The sequence below is a fragment of the Myotis nattereri genome, assembly GCF_964212035.1.
Source record: "Myotis nattereri genome assembly, chromosome: 16".
NCBI classification, from domain to species: Eukaryota; Metazoa; Chordata; class Mammalia; order Chiroptera; family Vespertilionidae; genus Myotis; species Myotis nattereri.
The window spans coordinates 26,153,949-26,181,739 of record NC_138091.1 but is presented as its reverse complement, the minus strand read 5'-3'; positions in this window follow the sequence as shown (position 1 = coordinate 26,181,739).

The following is a 27,791-nucleotide window of genomic DNA, read 5'->3' as shown; positions in this document are numbered from 1 at the left end:
ATCTCCTGGGGTCAGTGATGTTTTAGCTTTGCCTGTTTGGGTCTCTGTCTGAGTCCTTGAGGGTCCCGAGGTCCTCCCTGTGCCATTTGAGAGCGGGTTAAAATGGGTTTGGAGAAGGTGTGTTGGCTGGGATGGGAAGCTAGCTCCCTTGGTAGAGGACAGGTGGCTCTCCCTCGTGCACCTGGAAGTAAAGTCCAAACCTTTGGCTGCAGCCACTCAGAGCACATGCATGAATGTGGGGTGGGGGCCGGGGAAGGGGACGCTGAGGGGCAAGCCAGAGGCCTGGCTATCCTGGGGGCTCCGGGTGCAGGTGGCAGCTGGCCTCAGGTTTTGACCACTCTCCACCCGTTAAGAAACGGTCTGAAGCCTTGAAGGTCACGGTCAGCTGCCTGGCAGCCCTCCCGGGGGTTTGTCCTGCGCGTGTTTCACATCCTCATGCTCTTTATCTTCCTTTCTTCCCAAGCCTGCAATTGGGAGCCGTGGATGGTCTGCAGGCTGTTTGGAGGGTGAGAGGTCGAAGCTCTGGCCACTTCCCTTTCCCCGTCGGCTTTGAGCAAGACAGCTCAAACGTAGTAAATGGTTCATCAGTGTATGTCCTTTTTACTGTAGCCATTTCGCTGTGGCTGGGCACTCAGGGGGCTTCCATTATAAGTAATGTTGTGTCGAACACATAATTTAAAATGTAATATTTAATATTTTATATATATATATACATATATATTATATATATATATATTTTTAATCCTCACCCGGGGATATTTTTCCATTGATTTTTAGGGAGAATGGCAGAGAGAAGGAAAGACAGAGAGAAACATCGGTGTAAGAGAGACACATCGATTGGTTGCCTCCCGCATGAGCCCTGACCAGGCCCAGGCTGGGGAGGAGACTGCAACCGAAGTACGTGCCCCTGACCGGAATCGAACCCGGGACCCTTCAGTCTGCAGGCTGACGCTCTACCCACTGACCCAAACCGGCCGGGGCTTAATATATTTTAACATTTATAAATATTGCATATGTATAAACTTTTTAAAAAACCTCAGTTTCTATAGAAAAAGACCCACCTGAGGCATTGAAGTAGCTCCTGGGGGTGACAATGGTAGCTGTCACTACAGCTTCCTCAGAGGGCAGGTTGGAGCTGTTGCAAATATTCAACTTGTGTCTGATTTTGAAAATAGTTTTCAGATGGGAAGGAGAGAGAAAGCCAGTGCAGTCATGGCCTGCATAATTGTTTCAGTCAATGCCAGACCGAGTGTACAATAATGCTCTTATAAGATTATAACGGAGCCGAAAAATTCCTATGGCCTGGTGACGTCGTAGCTGTCATCGTGTTGCAGTGTGACCCATGACCCACGTGTGTGTGTGTGTGGGGGGGGGGATGCTGGTGTCAGCAAACCCGCTGCGCTGTCAGTCATAGAAGTACACACACAGTCATGTGCGGTACACAGTACTTGGTCATGATAATAAACGACTGTGACTGGTTTATGTATTTACTACATTATACTTTTTATTGTCATTTTAGAGTGCACTCTTTCTAGTTAGGAGTCTGGTTGGTTTAGCTCCTGTGTCTACCCCAGGGCATGTTGCTTGCCAGTCTATTCACTGACCTGGGTCACATGCCAATTGCTGCGGGTTGGGGCAGGCTATGGTCACACGGCATAAAAGCTGCTGCCTATTGGGGGCAGACACTGAGATGCCCTTTGAATGTCTGTCTGCGTGTAGACGTTAAGTGTATAAGAAGTGGAACTTTATTTGTCAATCGCATGACAACTTCCTTTGTCCATTCCCATGCTGCCGGTACCGACACCAGAGCCCGTGCATGAATGCGGGGTGGGGGCTGGGGAAGGGGATGCTGAGGGGGAGCCAGAGGCCTGGCTGCCTGGGGGCTCCGGGTGCAGGTCAGCTGGGCACATCACCCTTGGCCCAGCCCTGCCCAGCCAACTCCCTCAGTGGGTTCCAATTCCCCAAGAGGGTATTAGTCAGATTTTCGTTTCTTTTTAAATATATTTTTATTGATTTCAGAGAGGAAGGGAGAGGGAGAGAGAGAGAGAGAGAGAACCATCAGTGATGAAAGAGAATCATTGATCCGCTGCCTCCTGCCTGTCCCACACTGGGGATCGAGCCTGCAACCCGGGCCTGTGCCCTGACCGGGAATTGAAGTGTGACCTCCTGGTTCATAGGTCAACGCTCAACCACTGAGCCTTGCTGGTGGGCTGATCAGATTTTCTTGAGGGCAGTTTCAAGGCAAGTCCAATGGTGCTGCTTTGCCTTGGCCCCAGGCCTCCTTGAATTGCTTTTCTCCCTTTGACGTATGTCCCAGAGCCCTGCCGTGGAGCTGTGGCAAGGGGCCCTCATGGCCTGCCCTGGCCCCCACAGCCTACTTTCTGGGCAGGTGGCCCTGTGGCAGCTGCCCTGGAACCAAAGAAGTTCTGGGAAAGTCCCCAGGAGTCCAGGCTGGGATCGGCCCCACCTGGCTTCAGAGCCCAACCTCCCCGCTCTCGCTGTGGAGTCCAGCTGCCTCGGATTGGATCGGATCGGATCGCTGGCTGAAGGGAATCGCCAGGCAGCCAGGGGGAGTGAGAAAGACTCCAGCATTAGAACAGCTTGCGTCTGGCTCTGTTAATGCTTAGCTGAGTGGACAAGTGGAAAGAGCAGGCTTTGCAGACCGGCCTTGCATTGGGGTGGGTTTTATTTCCTCTTCACCCTTTGCCTCGGTCAGTGCACCCTGACCGAGCCCCAGGCCAACCCCCAGAGTGCCCACGCGTGGCCACCTTCCTGCCAGTGGCAGCAGGAAGCCCAGAGGTCTGTCCCATTCCGGCCAAGGCTCCTGGCCCTGTCCTGTTACAGGTCTGAGAGTTTGCTGGTGTGAGGAGTCCCTGAGGGACAGCCCCTCACAGCAATGTGGATACATCGCACCTGTCTTTCCAGGGTGGGGTGAACTCAAACTCTAAGGGTGACAGGAACATAGACTGAGGCTAGGGCCTCGGTGACAACCCGGAACAGCTCACACTATGTGTCCCCAGACATACTACGCGAGGAAAGTGAGCCCGTATGTGTTAAAGTCCATGTTAACTGAGGTTTTTGCTGTTTACAGCCAAGGGGGTGGAATCCTGACTGATGGGGGCGGGACGCGCCTTCCCCAGTAAGTGGGGCATGGGGGGTTAGGACGCTTCTGATACACGTTTTCCCATAGACACAGAACTGCGGCCTCTACTGTGTCCCAGGAGCCCACACTGCCTAAGGCTGGGGCAGCTTTTTAAAAGTTTCTTGCTGCATCGGATCACGGGTGGGAGGGAGCAGGCAAAGGCAGCCTGGGACCCAGGCTCTGTTAACTCCTGCCTCAGGTCAGCAATGGCTCTGTGCTCAGGGCAGGGTAGGTCCTGCAGCAGGTCCAGGCCCTCCCCCCTGCTGTGAGGAGGGGAGGGGAGGGGGTGTGAAATGGTCACAGAGAGTGTGATGTGTTCCTGGAGAGCAGGCCTTGGTCAGGGCCTTGAAAGATGTGCCCGATTTGCTTGGGGAGGAGAGAACAGCAGGGAGGACAACAGGCCTCTCCTGGTGACATCTCCTTCGACTTGTGTGCAGCCCGGCTGCACTGTGTTTGTCCCCGCCTCCTCCTCTCCATCTGCCCGTCTCCCAGCCAGCCTGGGAGCTCCAGGAGGCGAGGGGTGATGCCTTCATCTCTGACTAGCGTGCAGCGGGCATTTGCCGAATCACCGCTGGGGGAAAGGACGAGGCTATAGGAAATGTGAGGCCCTCAGGGCAGGGGTGGGTCGTCTCCAGGCCAGGGGTGTTGCTGGGTTTGGGGGGAGGGGTGCAGGCCTCGTGGAGGGGTCTGGGAGGACAGGCTAGAAAGGGAGGTCTTCCAACCCTGTTTCCTGGTGACAATTCCGGGCCATTCCAGGAAGAAGCCTTCCCCCTGAGAAGCCTTGGGGTATTTTATTTTCCTCTGCCAGTGGCATTGACATCCACTGACCACCAGCCCCGGCCCTTGGCCTGGAGCTAGAGAACCGTGGAGTGAATTAGCTGAGTGCACAGCACATCCCGTTTCCCAGGATCCCCCGCCCTCTCCCCGGTTACAGAGATGCACGAAGCTTGTCCCTTGACCGCTGGGACTCTGAGCGCGCATGTGCTGGAGCGGAATGAGAAGTGGCCTGGGAACAGGAGGCCTGGGTTCCTGTCCTGACTCGGCCACTGACCAACGGGGTGGCTGGGGGCTGGTCTCTGCCTTTCTTGGGGCCCAATTTCCCTACCGGGACTGGATGACCTGCCGGCTCTGACATTCTAGCTATTGTGCCCTGGGATTCCTGGGAGAAAGCTGCCGCCTTACGTGGGAGCTCCTGACCCTCCCTTCTCCCAAGACGAAGAGGACATGGTGTTAATAATAGCTGGCACTTCCGGACACAGGCATTGCACCGAGGGCCTTGCATGCGTCATCGCTCTTAATTGCCACACGGCCCCTGTGAGGAAGAGGCTATTACCGTCCCACTTTACAGACGAGGAAGGAGAAGCAGAGAGGGGTTAGTCAGCTCCCAGCTGTCCCTGCACACAGGGACCACCCAATTTGTACTGTTATGAATTGAATATCCCCCTACGTATTGTTAGGTTGGATGGCTTAAAGGAATAAAGGTCTGGCTTTTAAAAAAATATATATATTTCATTGATTTTTTATAGAGAGGAAGGGAGAGGGATAGAGAGTTAGAAACATCGATGAGAGAGAAACGTTGATCAGCTGCCTCCTGCACACCTCCCATTGGGGATGTGCCTGCAACCAAGGTACATGCCCTTGACTGGAATGGAACCTGGGACCCTTGAGTCCGCAGGCCGATGCTCTATCCACTGAGCCAAACGGTCAGGGCTAGGTCTGGCTTCTTTAAGAAGCAAGTGGTGCCCGGCTGGTGTGGCTCAGTGGTTGAGCATCAACCTATGAACCAGGAGGTCATGGTTCAATTCACAGTCAGGGCACATGCCCAGGTTGTAGGCTTGATCCCCAGTGTGGGGCGTGCAGAAGCAAGGCGTTTAAAGGAGGTTGAGTTCAAGTGGAGGGAGGGGCCCTGAGTGAGTGGGATGAGAGCAGGGAACAGGGAGGAGATAGTGGTGGGGGTGGGTGAGAGGAAAATTCTGAAGTGACTGGGTCTCTGGTGTCAGGGCATAGTCCCCGGGTTCCTCCCACCCTGCGCCTCCAGTGAGATGACCCAGGGCCTGAGTGCGGGTTCAGGTTTGAGTCCCCCTTCCCTTCCCTCCCACCCCACATTCCCCCTGCCCCCTGCCCCAGCCTGGTTTCAGTTGCCCCAGGCTCCGCTGTGGAAATGGCTAGATTCTGAAATCAGCCTCTAGGACTGATTCTGGGTCCAGCTTGTGGGTGAGCTGCAATTATGTCCATTATACCTGTCGTGAGTGATTCATAGGGGCTTACGTAGGAGCAATGTTCCTCTTAATTTTTTTTAAGTTTATATTTTCCGGTGACTCACGGGAGTTGAGAGCACAGTCTCATTAACGAGAAAAGAAAAAGTGGGGAGAGAAAAAAGGAAAATGTCACCAGGCCCATTGGAGACCAATGAAATTGTCTGAACCATGGATTCTGGGGTTCGTAGCCTGTGAGTTTGAGCCTACGGCCTGTTCTCTGAGCCTTTTGACGCCCCCTTCCTGGAGGTAGGAGACAGCCCTGTAGCCCCGGGAAGGCAGTGGAGGTGCATTCTGATGCTGAAAAGTTTGTGCTTCGGGCCAGAAAAATCTGGGTTCAAATCCCCGTCCCGACCCTAATGCTTGCCCTGTGACCCTGAGCAATTTCTTTAACCTCTCTGAGCCTCAGTATTTTTATTTGTAAACGGGGGACAAGCAATGCCAGCTCCGCAGGTTGCTGGGAGGATTGCATGAGGTTATGTACAGTAAGCCCTGGGCATAGAGCAATAGAGTAACAGTAAATCTGTATCAGCACGGAAAATGCACTGAGCACTTCACCTGAGGTATCTCAATCCTCACCGCCCTGTGGGTGAGCACGATCGTCCTCGGTTTACAGGGGATGGAACTGAGCTCAGAGAGGGGAGCGATGTGTTCAGGGCCACACAGCATGACTGACAGAGCTTGGACTGGAGCTCAGGTCTAGTGGACTTCAAAGCCCAGGGTCGACTTACCTCCGCAATCCCTCCTTATCCCCATAGGATGTGGGTCTGGCCTTCCTCTTCCTCACAGCGAACCTGCCTGAATTTGAGCCCCCTGACATTTCTGTTCCTCGTAATGACCCCACCAACCTCTCAGGAACCCCCATCAGAAATTCAGGATCATCTCTAGCCGCTCTGCTCATCAGACCACATCCTTCCGTGTCATGCTTGGTGGTACCATGCCAGCAGCAGCCAAGACCCACATCTACATCTGCTCAATGCATATCTGTTCCTTCCTCTTCTTCCCCCAGCCCTCCCACGGCTCCTGCCCCATTCCCCACTCCACCTACGCAGCCCATTTCAGCCACCCCTAGCTGGTCTCTTCCCTGCCCGCTGCAGGCATGCCACTCCCTTCCTGAAACTTCCACTGGCCCCCCCAAGCCCGTGTGGGGGAGGAACAACCTTTCCTCTACCCTCAAGGCCCCTTTGCCTGGTCTAATAAGCAAACAGACATGAGACAGTTTAGCAAGGAAAAATAACCAGATTGGATGCGTACCTCTGCATGGGAACCTGAGAGTCGGAGAGCCGACTCGGACAAGAGGATCAGAGAGAGACTGGGAACATGGGGGCGTCAAAAGGCTGATAAGAGCAGGTGCTTGGTAAATAGGAGTTTGTCCTGCCCTGTGGGTAGGTCAGAGAGGTTATCGCTGATCATTCTTCCAGGTGGTTAAGGGACGGGCAGAAGTTTCTCTTGAGCCCCTGGCTAAAGTTGCCTTTAGCTCAAAACAACCTGCATATCACAGAGCCACATCTTGGGGTGACATGCTCTGAACCCCCTCACCTGCCATCCTGAGGGCCAGCCCCTGAGCCTGGCACTGACTCCCTGTGTCGCCTTGGGCCCATCCTCCCCCTCTCTGGCCCCGGTTTCCCAGCTGTGGAACGAGACCCTGCAGGGGGAACATGGATTTCCTACTCATCTGGAAAACAGATCTAAGCTAAGCTCCCACAAGGGAGGAGGGGCCGCGGCCTGGCTGTGCTGCCCTCCTGCTGTGTCCTGGGGCCTTCTGGGGCCCCAGGATGACCATGAGGTTGGGGGGCTTTGGGGGCCTTTCTAGGGCTGCTTGCAGGTATGCCGAGGCCTCCCCCTCAGTGTCCTGAGCCATGAGCGGGGCCTGGGTCTCCAGCCCCTACTCACTGTGGTGACTGGGGCCGGTGCCTCAGGCCCTCCCTGCCCGGCCCGGCCCTGCCCCCTGTGGGGCAGTGTCAGAAGGAAGCCCTGGGAAAGCCCCGAGTGTCAGTGGGTCAGCCAACAGCCTGTCTGTCCAAGTCCGACCTCTTCATCATCCTGCCAGGGCCAGGGCTGTGCGCTCACAGCGACTGCCACCCGCTCCTCCTCCTGCCAAAGTAGACACACTTGGGCTTGTCCATGCAGCTGGCTTGTCCAGAGCCTCTTGGCCACTTCCTGTTGACCTCCAGCCGGTGGGCCTTAGGGGGGCTTCCCTCCCTCCCTTTCCCAGAGGAGATCTGGAATGTCCGCTCCACAATCCGGGCCAGGCTCTGCAGGCCCGGGACCTCCCACCAGAAAAGAAAAGAGTGGTGAGCCTGGGGGAAGCTCAGGACAGGCCCAGGGGTGGGGGTGGGGAGTGGGGGGCCCAGGGGTGGGTGCCAGGTGTGAGATGACCCCCGTCTGGTTCTGAGGGACTGGCTTGTCCAACAGACAAGAAATGCAGCATGAGGAGCCCAGGGGACCCCTGCAGTGAGAACAGAGGGCCTGGGGGTTCGGTTCTGTCCTCCAAGCATCACTGCCTGCAACCACTTGGGTGCCGGGGACAGAGGGGGTGGCGTCCTCTCCCCACCAGGAGCCCACAAGCCCATTGTGGAAACAGACTTGGTAAACCCGTGATGTGTGTTTTCTTGGGAAATGTCAATTCGCAGGAAATGTTTTTATTTTCTCACATTGCTCTCCATTACACTAGGTCGAACCCCTTTTCCTGTCCCTTGACGCAATTTGGGCAGATTCCATAGCTCCCGGGTCCCTTCTGGGGGTGGTGGTTTATGGGTGTGGCAGGAGCAGGTTCTTAGCCCCTGTTGTTCTTAGCTTTGGGCCTTTAGCTCAGTTCTGGGATGTGGCCTGATAAGGTGACATACAGGGACCTGTGGAAGCAACGAGGAGGGCACCCAGCCTGGCCAGTGGGGTCCGGAAAGGCTTCTGGGCACCCCTGTCCCCCCTGTGGATGGACTCAGATTCCCCAAGAGCACAGGGCTTGAAACAAAGATGTTCTCCCTGAACAGGTTTCCCAACAGCTCTGAGCATGGGTGTCGGAGTCACTGTGAATTGGAGGGCAGGGACCCTCTGTGAGCCCAGGGCCTGGCACGTCAACAGTGGGTGAAGGAGTGAGCTGGTGCCAGCTGAGGAATTTTGTTCTCTGGTGCCTCGGTGGAAGGGCTATTTTGGAATGCTAAAAGAGTTTGAATTCTTTGGAAGAATTTCTAGAAGGTGAGAGAGCTCAGTTGATCGAGGGGTTGGTGGGCTGTGATCTGGGCTCTGCTCAGCCACGCAGAAGGCGTGTCCCTGGCTAGGCCCCCTCCTCCAGTGCCTGCTTCCTCTTCCACGGCAGCCCCCCGAGTTCTCCCTCTGCGCTGCTCGCAGATCCGAGCTCTCAATTCACGCAGTGCCTCCCACTCCCTCCAAGGTTACACCTATGGGACCCTGTCCTTTCCGATGACATTCTGATCGCTGGTCTATTTATAACAATGACTCACCCACCACCTAACCTTCTGCAGGAAGAGTTTGGCTTAGGCGCCAGCTCCCCTGGAATGCAAAAACAATCTGCACTGGTACATGATCCCCATGTCATTTCCCAGGGCCTGTCCACCCTTGGCCTCCTCTTGACCCTGTGGCCAGATCACTCAGCGATCCCCTGCTCCGGTGCCACCGTCCCCTCTTGTTTACCAAGAATCCTGCTGACCCCGTGACCTGTGCAGCCGGGCAAGTTCCTCTTCGCCATTAACCTTGAGACAGAGACTTCCTTACTCTGCAGGTGGGGAGGCCTCTGCTGGGTGATTGCCCTTTGTTTCATATTGTTTGCTTGGGAATGCGCTCAAGTGGGGCAGGGAATGGATGAGTCTGGAAGACAGCCCTGAGCCCCGGCCCTCAGCCTGAGGCTGCCTTCTCCAGCTGTCTCTCTCGGGGCCCCAGCCTTCACGGGTACCCACAGTTTGTCAGCAGATGCTCTGGTGGCTTACGTCATAAAGCAAATATACTAGAGCCCGGCCGGTGTGGCTCAGTGGTTGAGTGTCAACCTATGGACCAGGAGGTCATGACACATGCCTGGGTTGTAGGCTCAATCCCCAGTGTGGGGCTTGCAGGGGGAAGCTGATTAATGATTTTCTCTCATCATTGATGTCTATATCTTTTTCTCCCTTCCTCTCTGAAATCAATATACATATATTTGGAATAGTTTTTAATAAAGAAAATATAATAGAGGCCCCCAGTGGGGCCCCTTGGCTTCCTGTCCATGTCCCTCCCTATAAGCTTTTCACATCCCCTGCCCTCCCTGCCTCCAGCCCTTTCTTCTTAGAGATAGAAGGGCCACTCTGTCCCATGCTCCCCGTTCTCAAATCCTCCCTGACCCCATCATGGTTCATTGATGAATGATGGTCAGTCTGGAATTCGGCCTCCATTGGCACTGAGTCCCCCCCAGCATCACCTTGGGCTAGCCCTTCTCTCCGCTCATTGTCTTTACCTGTCACCCTGTTACCTCTAGGTCACTGCAGGCTGATTCTGCCCGCCTCCCCACCCCAACCTCATTCCACAGTAACTGCTCTCCTCTCCTAGTTGACGTGTCCAGGCAATCCCTAAGTCCCACTGGTCTGTGTAGCTTATGACGTCCTTAAGCTCCACCTCCCTGGCTTCCGACGCGCCACCCTCTCCCGGTACTCAGACAGCCTGGTCTTCATTCCCTTCTCATCATCTTACTTCAGGCCTCCAGCGCCCCGCACCCCCACCCCCCCCATCACGGCCACAGCCACCAGCTGGGAGCCCTGCCTTCAGGCTCCCCCCCTTCCATTCTCTATCAGCCAGGCGATGCCTCAGATGATGCCACACTCCTCCTTAAATCCCCTCTTTGCGTGGCATACAAGGCCCCATGATCAGTCCTTCCTGTCTCTTGGACTTATCTCCTGCCACATCTTCATACCACCACCCTGAACCCTACTTTCAGCCATCCTGAGTTAGTCAAAGGCTCCTAGGGTACCTTTCCTTCCTCACATCTCTCTGCCTACAGCCCAGAAGTCTCTTACTGACGTCTTCCTTCGGCTAAATCCTAGGACATAGCTCTGCTGACTCACCCGCTCCAGCGGGCAGGCTTCTGGGCCCAGCCCTGCCCCTCCCAGCCGGGTTAGTGTCTTCCTTGTGGCTCAGGTGGCCGTGGCTCATCTCCTGCACCGACCCATCTGTCTGTGTGCCTGCCCCAATTGCCACTCTGACTACCAACCCGACACTCCAGTCTGGGTCCAAATTCTTTTATTTATGTTCCCACGGAGGGATTTCCTTTCCCTTTGAGCACTTAGCTTAGTTGGTAGTTATACATATGGCAAAAGCAAGTATCTGATTAACGCCTGTCTCTTCCACCAGACGGGAGGCTACGCAACAACAGAAATATCCTTATTGTTAAATAGGGGCGTTATTTTTCTTTTTAGAGAACATTTAGTATTAAATACAGTAAGTCCTCACTTAATGTTGTTGATGGGTTCTGTGACTCTAAGCAAATGATGTCTAAGGAAACCAGTTGTACCATAGGCTAATTGATGGAAACCGGAGTTAAGCTCCTATGGCCCCTCATCAATGTTACAACCGAATGACCTTGAACAAAATGACATCATTGGAGGGCCTGCTGTATTCTAAGAGACTGAGGAACACCTGTGTACCAATATACAGCTTTGTCCAGTCTCACCACCTGCCGTATTTCCTTCAGAAGCTTTTTAAAAGATAAGATTATAAACATGATTGAAGGCCTCTAAGTTTTAATGCATTCTATAAAAACTTGCTTTTATTAAATGTTTAAATATTTAGCAGGTGCTTTTATAAATATGTGTAATGTCAAGGATTAATGACACAGTGGACACCTGTGTACCCACCACCCAACTTAGGAAAAAGAAAGTAACCATTACTTTTCCAGTCCCTCTGACTGTAGCTGGCTTGGCTGGGTGGATAGAGGGTCCTGAGTTTGATTCCAGTCAAGGGCACATGCCCGGGTTGCGGACTCAATCCCCAGTAGGGGGCGTGTAAGAGGCAGCCAGTCAATGATTCTCTCTCATCATTGATGTTTCTATTTCTCTCTCACTCTCCCTTCTTTTCTGAAATCAATAAAAATATATTTAAAAAAATAAAAATAAAGTCCCTCTGAAGCCCTCTCATCCCACCCCTTCCTTCCGTCTCAGAAGTAATCATTATCCCAAATTGCACGTGTGATTTCCTTGATTTTAAAAAATACTTATACAAAATATATTTGTATCCATAAACTATAGGTGGTTTATTTTCCCTGTGTTTTTTTTTTTTTAACTTTATATAAATGGAAACCTACAGTTTGTGTTCTCCTGTGACCTGCTTTTTTGTTTAATATTTTATTCGGATATGTACACCCTGGGATCATTTCTTTTCAGTGATGATTTTTATTCCATTGCACGGACTCTATCCATTCTCTTCTTAGCAGAGATGATAGACTTTTAGTTTGCCTTCCCTCCCTCCTAATCCACGCGCCTTTCTTCCCCGTTACAAACAGTGCTGCAGCGAGGACCCCTCTGCCCACACGCGAGAGCGGCCAACGTTCTCCAGTTGAAGACCGCCAGGCGCGCACCTGGCGTGGGACCGCGGGCTGTAAGGTATGTGCAGCTTCACTCTTCCTAGAGATCGTCGCCTGATTCCCACACCCAGTGTCTCCGAATCCCGGCTGTTTCACGCTCCGCCCGCGCTCGGCGTTCCCGGACTCAAAAGCCTTGTGCCCCTCATGGGGAGAAAGTGCTCTCCTGTGATTTTTCTGGGCTGCCGGTAAGGTTGAGCGTATTTTCATGTTTTCTGTGAGTTGCCTATTCATATCTTTTGCCTATTCTATTTGGTGAATTTCTCCGGAATTGATTTGTGGTAGTTCTTCATAGATTTTGCACATGAATCTCCCGGCAGACAAATATTTTCTCCCAGGCTCTAGTTTGTCTTTTGGAGGGGGTGGGGTTAGGGAGAGGAGGGATTTTTTTCATGCATTGAAATACTAAATCTTAATTGCTGCAGTTTGATGTATATTGACAAATGCATATAGGCACATAACCCACTTGTCCATCAATGTACAGAATATGTCCATCACCCCAGTAAGATCCTTCATGCTCCCTGCCAGGCAACCATTGTCTGACTTCTCTTACCATCTGTTAATTGAGCTTGATTTAAAACTTCATATAAATGAAGTCATATAGTAAGTGTGTCTGGCTTATTTTGCTCCGCATAATATTTTAAGATTCATCTGTGTTGTTGCATATATTTCTCTTTTTTTATTGCCAAGTAGATTTCCATTGGGCTACTATGAACAAAATGGCTTGTACCTGTGTTTTTGTGGGCATATGTTTTCATTTCTCGTGGGTACATACCTCAGAGTGGGATTGCTGGCGTGTGGGGAAAGGTGTATGTTTAACTTTATAAGAAGCACCGTTTTACCTTTGAACTCCATGAAGGACATTATCTATTGTCAGATTTAACAGTCTTTTCCTTCATGTGTTATGCTTGCTCTCATACATATTTTTCTGAGCTCATACAGGGTTTCTCCTGTTTCCTGCTGCAGGTTTTTAATTTTGCTTTTCACATTTGGGTCTTCAATTCGTCTGTCATTGACTTTTGTCTCCTGTGTGAGATAAGAATCTGTTCCCTCCCCAAACCTCCCCCCATTTGGGTAATCAGTGTTCCCACACTGCCATTGACTAGACATCCCCCTTCCCCCCAGCTGTAACCTCTGCCACCCATGAGGCTTCCAATCGCCTCGGACTTGTGTGGGGCTCCGTTCTGTGCTGCCGGTTTATTTTTCTCTCCCATGTCAGTCCCACACTGTGCTAATCACTCTAATTCGTACAGTGTCTGTCTATCCCGTGGGGTAAGCTATGCTACCCTGTTCTTTAAAACCAGCTGTCTATTTAGGGTCCTTGCTCGTCCACAACAATTTCAGGATCAGTTTGTCAGGCTGCAGGTGCGTGGGTGTGTGCACACACAGGGTTGAAATTTTGTTTGCACTTTTTCATATTTACCGGTTGTCTGGAGGGAGGCTTACCGTCTTCATGACCCTCAGTCTTCCCACAGCTTATTTCGCATTTTTTTTTGTTTTCCTAATGTTTCTCCATGAAGTTATATGCTTTTCTCTGTAAAGGTCTTTGCGTATTTTTATTGGCTTTACTTGAAGTATCTTACATTTGGGGTTATTGTAAATGGAATATTTTAAAAATTACATTTTAAATCCTTTATTGCTGGTTGTAGAAGCACTGTTGATTTTTGCTCACTAGTAGCTTATCCAGCACCTTTATGGACCCTTTTCTTTGTTCCCATGGTTTGGTGGTAGCTCCTCTTGGATTTTCTATGTGGACAATCCTATAAGCGGCAGAGAATGAAGGTTTCACTTCTTTCAAATCTTTACCCTTTAATTTTCTTTCTTGTCTTGGGCACTGGCAAGGGCCTCTGGAATAATGGTGAGTAGAAGGGGAGATAATGGACAGCCTGGTCTTGATCCTGACATTGAAGGGAATGCTTTTAATAATTACCCATGAAGTATGGTGCTCACACTAAGGTTTTGTAGATACACTTTATTTAAGTTATAAAGTTCCCTTCAAATCCGAGTTTGCTAAGAATTTTTCAAATTTGTATCATAAATGGATGGCGGCCCAGCCAGCGTGGCTCAGTGGTTGAACGTCAACCTAGGGACCAGGAGGTCACGTTTTGATTCCTGGTCAGGGCACATGCCCGGGTTGCAGGCTCGATCCCCAGTACGGGGTGTGCAGGAGGCAGCCAATCAATGGTTTTCTCTCATCATTGATGTTTTTATGTCTCCTTTTCCCTTTCTCTCTAAAATCAATAAAAATTATATTTTAAAAAATAAATGGATGCTGAATTCTTTCAAAGGATTTTTCTATGTATAATGAATAGTCATATAATTGCCTCCTTGGGTCTATTCCTGTGAATTATATTAACAGATTTTCTAATGTTAAACCATCCTTTAATTCCTGAAATAAACCAAGTGGGTGTATGTTGGTGGTGATAACTGTACGTACTACTGTATGCGGTTTGTGAACATTTTAAGATTTTTGCTGAAAAGTGAGATTGTGATATAATTTTCCCTTCTTGTATTTCCCTTGTTTCCTTTTGGTATTGAGGTTATACTTACCTCATAAAATAGTTTGGGGAATTTTCCTTCTCTTCCTGGCCTGTGGAGTAGTTTGGATGAGGTTGGATTATCTATTCCTCGAATGTCTGGTAGAGCTGACTTGTAAAATCACCTGGGCCAGGTTTTGTGTTTGTGTATTTGGGGGTAGAGTTTTAAAACATAGATTCAGTTTCTTTAATGATTATTTGTGTATTCAGATGTTCTATTTCTTATTCAGCCAGTTTTGGTAAGCTTTTTTTCTGGGATAATTTCTATTTCATCTAATTTTTTTCAACTTATTGGCATAATTTCATTCATGGTATCCTCTTATTTTTAAATTTTCTACTGTATCTAGTTATGTCCCTCTTTTGTTCCTAGTATTATTTATTTTCATATTTTGATTAATCAGGTCAGATTTTTGTCTATTTTATTGGTATTTTCAAAGAACCAAAACTGATGACCTCTTCTATAGTTTCTTGGGTTTTCATTTTGTTAATACTTGGTTCTTTCTTTGATTTCCTTCTATTTTCTTTGGATTTACTCTGTACTTTATATAGCATTTTGAATATGGTGCTTACTCCATTAATTTTCATTTTCTTCTTCTAATTTACATTTTTATGGATACACCTCTAGGTCAGCCGTGGGCAAACTACGGCCTGCGGGCCGGATACGGCCCATTTGAAATGAATAAAACTAAAAAAAAAAAAAGACCGTACGCTTTTATGTAATGATGTTTACTTTGAATTTATATTAGTTCACACAAACACTCCATCCATGCTTTTGTTCCGGCCCTCCGGTCCAGTTTAAGAACCCATTGTGGCCCTCGAGTCAGAAAGTTTGCCCACCCCTCCTCTAGGTTCTGTAGTCTTCGATACAGATGATTAGAATCAGCTTGTCAGTTTCTCTCTGATGGAATGTGTTCCATGTCGTCAGTGTTTCATCAAATAGCTGGGCTGGTCCCTGAGGGAAATGGTGCCGCATTCAGGGCTCAGTGTTGGTCTTTGAGGTCCACAGGTTGGACACAGCAGGGGCTCCAGGCAGATCAGCTTTGGTGAGTGGGGGCCGCTATTGCCGAGCCCACGGATGATCTCCATCCCTCCCACCATGGCCATGTCGCCAATGAGCACCGTGAGCAAGCACAGGGGTGGCGGGGGAAAGGCTGACTGACAGACACAGGACGGGTTATCTTCTCTGATTTTTGGAGCCTCTTCTGCTACGCAACCCCACACAGACATGCCCATTTGGAGAGCTCAGATCTCACACCTGTTATACCTTTGCCACCAACTTTCCAATGTTATTCTTTCAAGGTTCCTTCCATCCAGCCAGACTCTTAGCCTCTCTCTATCAATCAAGAACTATCTATACCTCTGGCCTGGAGTGGGGGAGGGCAGGCAGGGAGGCTGGGCAAAGCCACGGAGTGTGGGGCAGCCTGAGAAACCACCATGTCTTACTCTATGATTGTGAAGTAAGCGTCTGTGGAAAGGCTGTGAACTACTGCACCTCAAAGTGGTGGCTTGTGAGAAGTTTTGAAGACATATTTGACCACTGCAACCTTTCGCGGGCGGTGCTCTGGCTGGTGTGTGCTCAGTGGTTAGAGCGTTGGCCCACTCACTGAGGGGTTGTGGGTTTGATTCCCATCAAGGGCAGTTACTTAGATTGCAGGCTGTATCCTGGCCCTGGTCAGGGCGTACATGCGGGAGGCAACCAATTGATGTTTCTCTCTCTCTCCCTCCACCCTCCCTCCCTTGCTTCCACTCTCTCTAAGAAGCAATGGAAAAAATATCCTTGGGTGAGGATTAACAAACAACATCATCATCCACAACAGAGGCTATTATTTTACCCTATTTGCAATCCACCTTCCGATCTTGTTCAAGTTTCTCGCATTGACAAACTCTAACCTGGAGCCATACTGAGAAAAGTAATTCTCTGACTCAAAGAAGTGATGGGTGGTCCTATGTAGACAACAGACCATGCAGCCTGATGGCATAGATTTATGTGGTTTGTGGTCATGTCCACGTATAGGTAAGGTATGCATAGCCATCCTGGTTTGGGAGTGGCTTCCAGGAATAATACCGCTGCCCGCTGCATCAGACCACTCTGGGTCAGAGGTTGTACTATGATAACAGGTTTTATGATGTTCATATTGGAAGCACATTGTTATTGAAGGAGAAATGTATGGTGCCAGGAGCTAGTCTGTTAAAAAGTAAGATAGAGGCGTGTTTGACAGTTAATGTTAAAAAACTCACCACGTTTAAAGTAATCTTTTTATTTATCCTTTGAATAATTAGTCTGAAAATAATATTGCAACTTATAACAACCCAATATTATTCAAAACTTGTTGCAAAAAGAAACAATAAGTAAATTATCCACAGAGCTACATCCCAGGACCATGGCCGGGTTGCTCAGTCGGTTGGAGCGTCATTCCAGTAACCAAGGTTGCAGTGTGGTCTCCGGTCAGGGCACACGCAAGAAGCAAACAATGAATGCATAAACAAGTGGGATAACAAATTGATCTTTCTCCCTCCCTTTCTCCCATCCCTCCTTCCCTCTGAAAATCATACAAAATAATAAAGAAATGTTTGTGGAATGAACTGAAAAAAATAAATTTTACCGACGAGGACCCTGAGACCAGAGGCGTGAAGTGACTTAAGGCTCTGGAAGTTCACTATGGGCAGAGGTGATGTCCAGCTGCTGTGTTCATTCACATGCTTATGTTTTCCACAAAGGAATCCGTCCCTGCAGTCATGAGAAGTCCTCTGGCCCTGCCCTCTGGATCTTACCTTATTGGGGAGTGTGGTCCTGCCCTGTCATTCCCTTCTCCGGGGTTCGGGACACCAGTATCCCAGCCCAAGAGCTGCACGTGTGATGATCCCAGGGGGGTCTTGGTGGTGGCGGAGATGGTGGGAGAGGGAGAGAGGAAGCTGGAGATGAAGGGTGGTGAGCGAGGGAAGTGGAAATGCCCGTGTGCGTCCACATGGCCTCATCTGTGGCCTCTGTGCCATTGTTGATTTCCACTTTCTCTCTTTGGTTACGTTTGAACTCTTGGGAAGAGGCCAGCTGCTATAGCTGAAAGTGGCCTTCTTGATCTATTCTTCTTCGTGTCCAAGAATCACAAACCTCGCCCCAACTTGACCCTTCCCTAGCTGTCTGGGAACTGCACGCCTGGGTAGCGTGGGGTGGCTGTGGCGAGAGCCCTGAGCTGTGAGTCAGGAGCCCGTAGTTCCTGGTCCAGGGTGGCCCCTGTGTGACCTTGGGGAACTCACTTGCCCTCTCGGGACTGAGGTTTACGATCTGAAACTAGAGAGCTTGATCTTTAAAAGAATCTCCAGCTGTGGCATGATGAGGTCACAAAACCGAACAAGGTACTGGAAAGGGCGCAGGGCTGGGCGCTGGTCTGTGCGTCTGTGGCACGCTCTGCTTGGGCCTGATGCGAGGTTTGCCTGCTGGTGCAAACACGGGGGTGGGGGCATGACATGATTGCAGGTTTAGGACCAAGGGCCCTGTCCCCTAGTATGTAGGTGACATCTTGTGGAGACCTCGAGCAAAGCCGAGGTTCTGGAGTGGGGAAGACCAGGAGGCGTGGATGTATAGCCGTGTCCCAAGCGAGAGAAACAGTAAAGTAGCTCTGTCCATTCCACTAACTGTTACGAGACTATTACACATGACATTTTAAAAGACTTTCTAATAACACAGCAAACTGCTCGTGCTCTCACGGTAAGAGAGAATGCAGGACGCAAGGCTGTAGATGAAGCCAGGGAACAATTACGCACAGCAAGGAAGGCTAGAGGTGAAACAATAGGTGGTTTCCCTCTCCGGGGAAGCACGTTTGCTCCGCTCACTGCATTTCTAATATTTCCTATGGCGAGACTGTATCACTCTTACAATGGCAGAGGAGCCGTATTAAAGCAATATTTTAGAGGGTATTTCATTTTGTGCTGCAAGGGGATGGGAGACCCGATTGACCCAGGTCCACATCTGGGTCCACCATGGCCATCGCGGGCTGGAAGGCGTCCAGGGAGGGGTGTTGGCGATGAGGGGAGAGCTGCACAGCTGACTGCAAGGAGTGGCTGCCAGAGAATGCACAGCTGAGAAAAACAAGCCCGGGGTCATGGCCAGGCCTTACACGGGCCCAGGGAAAGGGACACCGACTGAGGGGGTCCAGGGGGCAGAAGCAGGACCGCTGGGGGGAACGCCACGCTTGCAGACACCCAGCTTTGGGCCACACAGACGTAAGCATGGCTGGCCTTGTGAGTGGTCCACGCTTAGAGCCAACCGCCTTGGGCGGTGGTAAGCGCTTGGTCATTGGGCAGGATTGACAGGGCTGTTGACCACTGTCAGGGACACGGCAGTGAGCTTTTCTGTGGTGCTGAGATTGCGGGGAAGGAACTCAAACTCCCCTTCCATTTATTAAAGAAGACAAAGTTAGACGTAGAGATCCAGTCAGACAAGTCCTGAATCCACTGCTGACTCGCTGTGCCATCTTGGGTGAGCTACTGCACCTCTTTGCACCTCAGTTTCCTCATCTGCACAATGGGCATCACAGCAGGGTAGCTGTGATAAGTAAGAGGGTATATAAAGGCCTTGGTCCAGAGCCTTGTGTGCAGTAAGAGCTCCATAAATGAGATTGCTGGCCGCGGGGGGTTTTCCAGGGCCCCAGAGCTCCCAGGGCCCCAGCAAACTTGCTCGGCTCCCGAGTCACTCACATCCTCATGTGTCAGCCATGTCACGATCGGAATCGGCATCTGCTGTTCAGAAGTCATAGTCTGAGTTTGGTTGGACTAATTTTATCCCCGATAATTTCTGACAGAGTCAACATTCTTCCCTCTCCCGCCTCTGAATCCCCTCAAAGGTATACATTCCCCAGGCAGGCTGCTCGCTCAGCTTGGTTTCCTTGGCCTCCCTCCCCATGTCGATGCCCAGAATGTAATATCGGAGCCGTCTCCCAGCCGGGAGCCGGGTGCCCAGGAATTCCGGCCCCGCTCGGCCAGGTCTGTTTGCCAGCGCATCTGTTTCCAATCAGCGCGGTGTCGCGCATTCTTTCTGCCGAGCGTGCAGGCCCGGAGCCTGGGGACTGTGCTAATTGATTGCTAAATGGGTCTTGTCATTTCCAAAAGAGGCCTCCAGACCTGCCCTTTGCTCTGCTTCTGCTCCCCACGGGCCGAGGAGCTTAAGAATTAACTCGTCCGCTGCCTTTGGGGAGAGGCGATGACGATGACCATCTTGAGCCTCAAGGGTAGGAATTCACCAGAAGTCTTAGAAAAGCCCCCGACACCATCTCATTGCATTGTCACCCCAGCTTCGTGGGGTGGACCAGACTGTGTTGGACAGATGAGGAAATCGGGGTTCAGGGGTGGGAGTGGAGCGGCCCCAGGTCACAGAGAGCTGGTAGCAGGGACCTGACGCGTGCTGGGTGGAGGTTCTTCCTCAAAGCTCAGGCCATTAGCAGTGTCTGGACAGGGTTTGCCCTTGAGGTTGCCAGGGAGGCCGGGGAAAGCATAGGGCCTGCTGACCTGGGCTGTATGGGGCCTCAGGACACCCACAGCGTCTTGGGTGTTAGGCCGCCTGTTGTGACAAAAGCACCAGGAGTGGGGAAGATGCCGCTCATGGTCAGGGGATGAGGGTGCCTGCTCCAGCCCCAGGGAGAGAGCAGCCTTCCTTCCCCGAAGGAAGTCCCCTCTCCTCCCAGCGTCCTTCCTCCAAGCCCCTGGCTTCCCCCGGCACTTGTGGGAGAACAAGTCATTGTCTGTGTCCTCCTCTGTCTCACAGCCTGGAGGCGGGGACTGTTGTCTTTCTGTCTCTAAATCTCCGCCTGGATCAGGGTCTGCTCCTAGTAGGTGGGCAACACATGAATGTAGAATGAATGACTCATCCTGGACTTTTCCCTCTGATCTCATTCTCCGTGGCCTCTTGGCAGGGAGACCAAGATGAGTGATCAGCGAGAACAAGATGAAAACCTACCCTTGGCAGAGCAGTGTGGCCTCTGATTGATGCCTCGGTCCCCGACAAAATCCCCGAGCTTCAGCGTCCATAGCTGCCAAGTGGGGAGGACTCCATGCGTGTCCACCGGGCGGGTTGGAGGGCCCGCGGCTGTGATGGAAATCTGAACGCCATACTCATATAAAAAGGGGGTGTGTTTTGTCATTAATGTATTCTGGGCTCCTCTCTCTTCCAGAAGCTTCTTTACAGCGCACACTGCCAAAGGGCTCTTTGTAGAACCAGGAGACAGAGAACTGTGTTCAGTCTGTCAAACTATGTCCGAGCCCTCAAAGAAAGTCTTGGTTCAGACTAAGGGGTTCCTCTGGGCAGAAACCAGACAGGGGTGTCCTCAGCCCTGTGGCCTGGGTCCCGGTCCCACCGCCTCGGCCTCCTCTCCTCTAGCCTCACCTCCCTCCCGTTGGTGAAGACTCGGGTTAAGAAGTCAAAGAGAATTGCCTTCCGCTCCTGGCTCTCCTTCTTCCTAGCTGTGCGATTTTGGGGAAATCATTTCACCCCCCTGTTCTTAACACGTGTGGGATGAGGGCAATAGAACATCTTACAGGATTGTGGGGAAAACTTACTGAAATAATCAACAAGCATACATGTAACAGTGGGTGACATGCGTTAACTGCTTCGCAAATGTTAGCTATTCCTGCTGTGCTGGGATGAGCACCCCGCCCCCATCTCTTCTCCCTCAGCCCACAGAGAACTGCTGTTCGACACCCCATGGACACTGCTCCTTTTTGAAAAAATATTGTTATTGATTTCAGAGAGGAAGGGAGAGGGAGAGAGATGGAAACATCAGTGATGAGAGAATCATGGATTGGCTGCCTCTTGCTCACCCTCCCCCATTGGAGATTGAGCCCACAACCCGTGCACGTGCTGTGACTGGGAATCAAACCACACCCTCCTGGTTCATAGGTCAATGCTCAAACCAGTGAGCCATGCCAGCCAGGCTGGATGCTGCTCTTGCAATGGCTCCAAACTATAAAGCCCCAGTTCCTTGCTGTGTGACCCGGGGCAAATCACTGCACCTCTCTGAGCTTCCGAGGTTTCAGTGAGGCCTAGCATATAAGCGTGCTTGGGAAACCATAGGCTGCTCAGCAAACTGTTGTCATTATGATAGTCTTTTCAGGCATGTTATTCAGTTGGATCGTGACAGAGAAGGGGTTTACCCGAGGTTCCAGCTGAGCTGGGAATCCCAGTGGATCTTCCGACTTCAGTGAGGACACCATTCATCTGGTTCCTCAAGGTTGGAGTTGTACCTGCTCACGCCAGACTCCTCGCATTGCCTTTCGCGTTGGCTTTTTGCAGTCATCCTGGCCATGGTATGAGCATGTCTATTGTGTGAATGAGAAAATCGAGGCCCTGAGAGGTGACGTGGCACACCCAGGGCCCACACAGGGCGCAGCTGGGACCCGGGTTCTGTCCCAGAGCTGTGCTGCTTCCACCACAGTCCCCAGCCGCCCCGCCCACGGCTTGGTTCTGAAAGGCCTGCCCTCCCGGGAGCAGGATTGACTGCCTGGGGCCAGGTACTCATCGCCATCTTACACAGCCGAGAGTGGAAACACGGTGCTGTTGTGGGCACCCTGTTTCCCAGAACCTGATCACCCCTGAGGGAACTGGGGAAAAGGGAAATGAAAGACGCGCTGGAATTGGAGGCTGGCTGGTGGCATGTCCTTGAGACTTTTCAGAGCCCCCAAGGCCTGGCCTGCGAAGTGATGTCAGGCGCAGTTTCCCCACATGCCAGGCCCTGCGCCAAGTGACTGCGCGGATTGTCTCATTTCATGCCGACATCGGGCCCCACGCGGCAGATGCTGTTTTTACCCCCACGTTACAGATAAATTGGGGCCTGAGGGTGCACAGCTAGTACGTGGTCGAGCCAGGATTTGAACCCAGGCACTTGGGTTCCACAGCCTGAGGGCTTCAGCCCATCTCACAGAGGAGGAGGATCAGGGGTTCTCAGAGGCAAGTCACAACTCTGCGATGGGCTGGGCGCCCCCCTCTTCCCCTCCTCTCGCCAGCTGGCCTTCTCTCCTAGTTCTGGAACCTTCCTTTCCTCTCCACTTGGCTGTGCTGCGGGAGGTGCTGGCAGAGCCCAGCTGGCCACATCCGTGCCTGGTCGGTGCCCCATGTTTCCCTCGGTGCCCCAAGCTCCTCCTTGGCAGCCCAGGGCAGAGCTGGCTGGGAGTCTGTGTTAACATTTCAAAGATTTATTCTGCTCTCCGAAACTTCTCTTCCTTTGCCTCCCACTGTTTATTGAAATAGTTCACAGGATAGCATTAAGGACCAAAACAAAAGTCAATAGAAAAATATTTATGGGTGCTGGTGGGCCCGCGGCCGCGCCATGGCGTTCGGAAATGGTTCTCTTAGGGTCGCACTGTGCCTCAGAAGGCTGGGGCGGGGAGCCGGGGCCCACTTCCTGGCTATGTTCGGCCGTTTTACACCCTGCTTCCCGAGGATTCAGTCTGATTATTCTTCCCCCTTTTGGAGAGCTGGGCTTCCCCCAGGCGAGGGGGCTTAGGGGATGGTCCCCAAAGTCCTTCTCTAATCTACTCTTCCGTGCTCTGTGTTTAGCAGACAGTCCTGGTCATTTCTGGCACGTGGATGGTGCTTCTCAGCCTCATGTAGATGCAAGGTTTCCCCCTACCAGATGTTTCTGTCAGAAGCTGCGGAAAGGAATCCAAAGTGTGTCTCCAACAGCTACCTTCCCAAACGCCAAACTGCTGGCTTCTCAAAGGAACCGTGCCTCCTCCTCTTCTTTTTCTGCATAGGTGTCCCCGTGAGGCCCCTGGGGGCCAGGAGGGGCTGGGCAAGGTCAGGGCCAGGACTCGGAGATTCCAAGCAGTGGGGCCGAGGCTGAAGCTGGGGGTCTGAGTGTGGGGCCCAGGATAGGAGGAGGCACCTGCGAACACAGGTCAGCGGGAGACGGGAGGGCCAGCAGGTGTCATGCAGTCCAAACAGGTGGGCCCGGGTGGGGCAGGAGGTGTGCCACAGGCCTGGCGGACGGGAGCCTGTGCCCGGGCGTTGGGCAGCCTTCCAGGTGGAGGAAGAGCTGTTCTTGATGCTGCTCCCCCAAGACCAGCAGGGCCCAGCCAGGACAGGGGCCTGGAAACCCCGGTGGAATGAAGTGCGCACCACAGAGGCAAAACCCAGCCGAAGCAGTCTCCGTGGGAGTGAGTAGAGGAAGTGCCTCCAGGCAGAGGGAGGGGAGAGAACCGCTCTGCCTCCATTTGTCAGTGCCCGGCACATGGCGTGGGTTGGGCCAGTCAGACTAAATCAGTGGTTCTCAACCTGTGGGTCGCAACCCCTTTGGGGGTCGAATGACCCTTTCACAGGGGTCGCCTAAGACCATCGGAAAACACATATATAATTACATATTGTTTTTGTGATTAATCACCATGCTTTAATTATGTTCAATTTGTAACAATGAAATTGGGGGTCACCACAACATGAGGAACTGTATTAAAGGGTCGCGGCGTTAGGAAGGTTGAGAACCACTGGACCAAATGGAAGGATTTTGATTCCGTGATTAGGGAAGAGGCTTGCTGGGCTTGAACGCCTAGAATATTGGCAGAACTCCAATGTGTGTGCACCCTTTCCATTGATAACATCCTCCTTCCTCCCAGAAATAATTACTATCCTGACTTTTAGGGTAATATTTCTAATGCTTTTCATTTGATTTTAACACCTTTGTATTCATCCCGAAGCAATATAAATTTAAGGGCATAGGGGGAATAAATGATGATGGAAGGAGACTTGACTTGGGGTGGTGAACACAATACAATATACAGATGGTGTATTATAGAATCGTACATCTGAAACCTATATAATTGTATTAACCAATGTCACCCCAATAAATTCAATAAGAAGTAAAAAATATATATCAATTTATTTTGCATATTTTGACATAGACATACATTTTAAAAGAAATTGAATTATACTAAATGTGTCCTTTTGTAGTCATTGCTTGCTCAGCGTTGTATTTGTATGCTTCATCTATGTTGCATAGAATTTTACTTAGTTCATTTCCATTGCTGTATAGTATTCCTCTTCTGTGGACATTTTTTTTTTTATTCTTGGTGCAGATATATGTGAAAGTCTCTAGGTATCATGATATTTAACTTTATCAGAAAACTAGAGGCCCGGTGCATGAAATTCGTGCATTCAGGGGCCTCCCTCAGCCTGGCCTGTGCCATCTTGCAGTCCGGGAGCCCTTGGGGCATGTCCAACTGATGGCCTCAGCCCACTCCCTTCAGGGAGCAGGCCTAAGCCGTCAGTCGCTAAGGAGGCGGGAGAGGCTTCCGCCACTGCCTCTATGTTCGCCAGCCATGAGCTGGCTCAGGGCTTCTGACTGAGTGGCGCTCCCCCTGTGGGAGCGCACTGACCACCAGGGGGCAGCTCCTGCATTGAGTGTCTGCCCCCTGGTGGTCAGTGCACATCATAGCGACCAGTCCAGTCATTACGCTGTTAGGTTGATTTGCATATTAGCCTTTTATTATGTAGGATGCCAAACTGTTCACCAAGTAGTGCACCAATACGTTTGTCTTGTAAGCAGTGTAGGAGAGTTCCTGTAGCTCTGCATCCTCCCAAAGGACTGTAGTGTTAGAATTTGATGGTCTTTACGGTATATATGTAGTCATATCTTTTTGTGGTTCCAGTGTGCATTTTCCTGATTATTAAGGACATTGGGCATCTTTTCATATGTTTATTAGTCATTTGGATTTCCTCTTTTATGAAATGCCTAGAAAAATTTTTGCCGATTTTCTATTGGGTTGTCTGTTATTTGTATAATTTTGATATTATTTTTTTATCTGTTCTATGAGTTGTAAAACCTCTCACTCTTTCAACTGTCCTTTTGCTCTCTTAAGAACAGAAGTTTTAAATTTTAATGTAGTCGAGATTATTAATATTTTTCCTTATGATTTGTGCTTTTTGTGAGCATGCTTAAGAATTTCTTCTCTATCCTGACATCTTGAAGACATTATTCTATATTATCTTCTGAAATTGTTGTCTCTGACATTTGGGTTTTGACTCCATCTGAAATTGATTTTTGCATATGGTGTGAGATAGGGGTTCACTCCCCCCTCCCCCATCCCCACATAAGAATGCTCAGCTGTTCCAGCACCATCTATTGCAAAGTCTGTCCTTTCCCTCTGGCTCTGAGATCCACCTCAAGTGTCCATAAAAGCAACAGCCTATTTCTGGACTGTCTCTTCTGTTCCTTTGGTCTATTGTTCTGTCCCTGAGCCAACACCACACTGTCTTAATTACTACAGATTTACAATAATCTTTATATTTCATTGACCAAATTTTCCCACACTGTGGGGAAAATTATATTTGTCCTGATTATTCTTGGCTCTTTGCTTTTCCATATAAAGTTTAGAATTAGCTCATCAAATTCCACAAAAGAAAAAAAAAAGCAGCTGGGATTTTTATTGGGCTTGCATTGAATTTATAAATCAAGTCGTGTAGACTGTTGAGTTTGCCAGCCCACAAACATGATATATGTCTGCTTTAATTGAAACCTTTTTTTTTAAAAAAAAGCATTATTTTGAAGTATGATTGACATACAGTGAACTGCACATATTTGCACTGTACATTTTGATAAGTTCTGACATCTTTAATACCCATGAAACCAACACTGCAAACAAGATAATGAACAAATCCATCAGCCCCACATTCCCCTTGGTAATCCCTCCCCCAGCCCTTCCGACCTCCCCTCCATAGGGATGGTGCGCTGCTTTTCATGGGCTTCTTTTCCATCTGTAGATCTTGTTTGGGGAAGTGTCTGTTCAAATCTCTTGCTCCTTTCTCACTGAGCTGTTTTCTTACTATATCATCATGCGCCATTTAACGACGGGAATACATCCTGAGAAATGCGTCGCTAGGCAATTTTGTCCTTGTGCGAACAACATAGCGTGCACCTACACAAACCCAGATGGCGTAGCTTACACACACCTGGACTGTACGGTGCAGCCTAGCGCCTAGGCTCCAAGCCTGTACAGCAGGCTACTGTACAAGACAGCACGAGGTTAACTCAGGCAGAAGAGGAAATGATGCCATCAGAAGACACAGCGAACATCAGATGTATGTGGCTGCTGCCCGGATAACGCAGCTCACTGTTTTGCAGCAAACTTCTTTTCTTTCTTTCTTTTTTTAAAAAATATATTTTATTGATTTTTTACAGAGAGAAGGGAGAGGGATAGAGAGTTGGAAACATCGATGAGAGAGAAACATCGATCAGCTGCCTCCTGCACACTCCCCACTGGGGATGTGCCCGCAACCAAGGTACATGCCCTTGACCAGAATCGAACCTGGGACCCTTGAGCCCGCAGGCTGACGCTCTATCTGCTGAGCCAAACCGGTTAGGGCCAAACTTCTTTTCTTAACTAGAAAGAGTGTACAATAAAATAGCAATAAGAAAGTATAGCAGAGAAAATACAGAAACTAGTTGGTTATTATCATTATCGCGTATTATGTACTGTACCAAATTGTATGCACTATACTTGTATCCAGCTGGGAGCGCAGTAGGTTTGATCAGCATCACCATGAACACACGAATAATGTGTTGTGCTCTGACATTCTGACAGCCGCGATGTCACTAAGCGATAAGAATTTTTCAGCTCTTTTAGAATCTTACTAGAGGCCAGTGCACAAAATTGTGCATGGATAGGGTCCCTAAGCCTCGCCAGCGATCAGGGCCAATCAGGTTCCCCACTTCCCTGCCTCCTCCTTCCCTTGCTCTCTCAGCGCCTGCCACTACCACTGGTTGCCCATCATGTTCTGTGCCACCCCCTGGTGGTCAGCGCACGTCACAGCAAGTGATCGAACTCCTGGTCTCCCGGTTGAACTCTCGAGGGGACAATTTGCATATTATCCTTTTATTATATAGGACTAGAGGTCCAGCACATGAAATTCGTGCATGGGTAGGGTCCCTAGGCCTAGCTGGCAATCAGGGCTGATCGGGGCCTTCCGGTTGCCGGCCGGGGCCTTCCTTCGTTCTGCGCCACCCCCTGGTGGTCAGCGCACATCATAGCGAGTGATTGAACTCCCAGTCGGACTCCTGAGGGAACACTTTGCATATTAGCCTTTTATATATATAGATATAAACACAGTCAAAATATACAGTCTGTGGTTGACGGAAACATTGTTATTTAGCCCATGACTTTTCTGAACACAACTCCTTTATCAGATACAGTAAGTCCTCACTTAACGTCATCCATAGGTTCTTGGAAACTGTGACTGAGAGAAACAACTTAGAATGAAACCAATGCTGCCATAGGCCGATCGACATAAACTAAGATTTAAGTTTCCATAGCTCCACTCT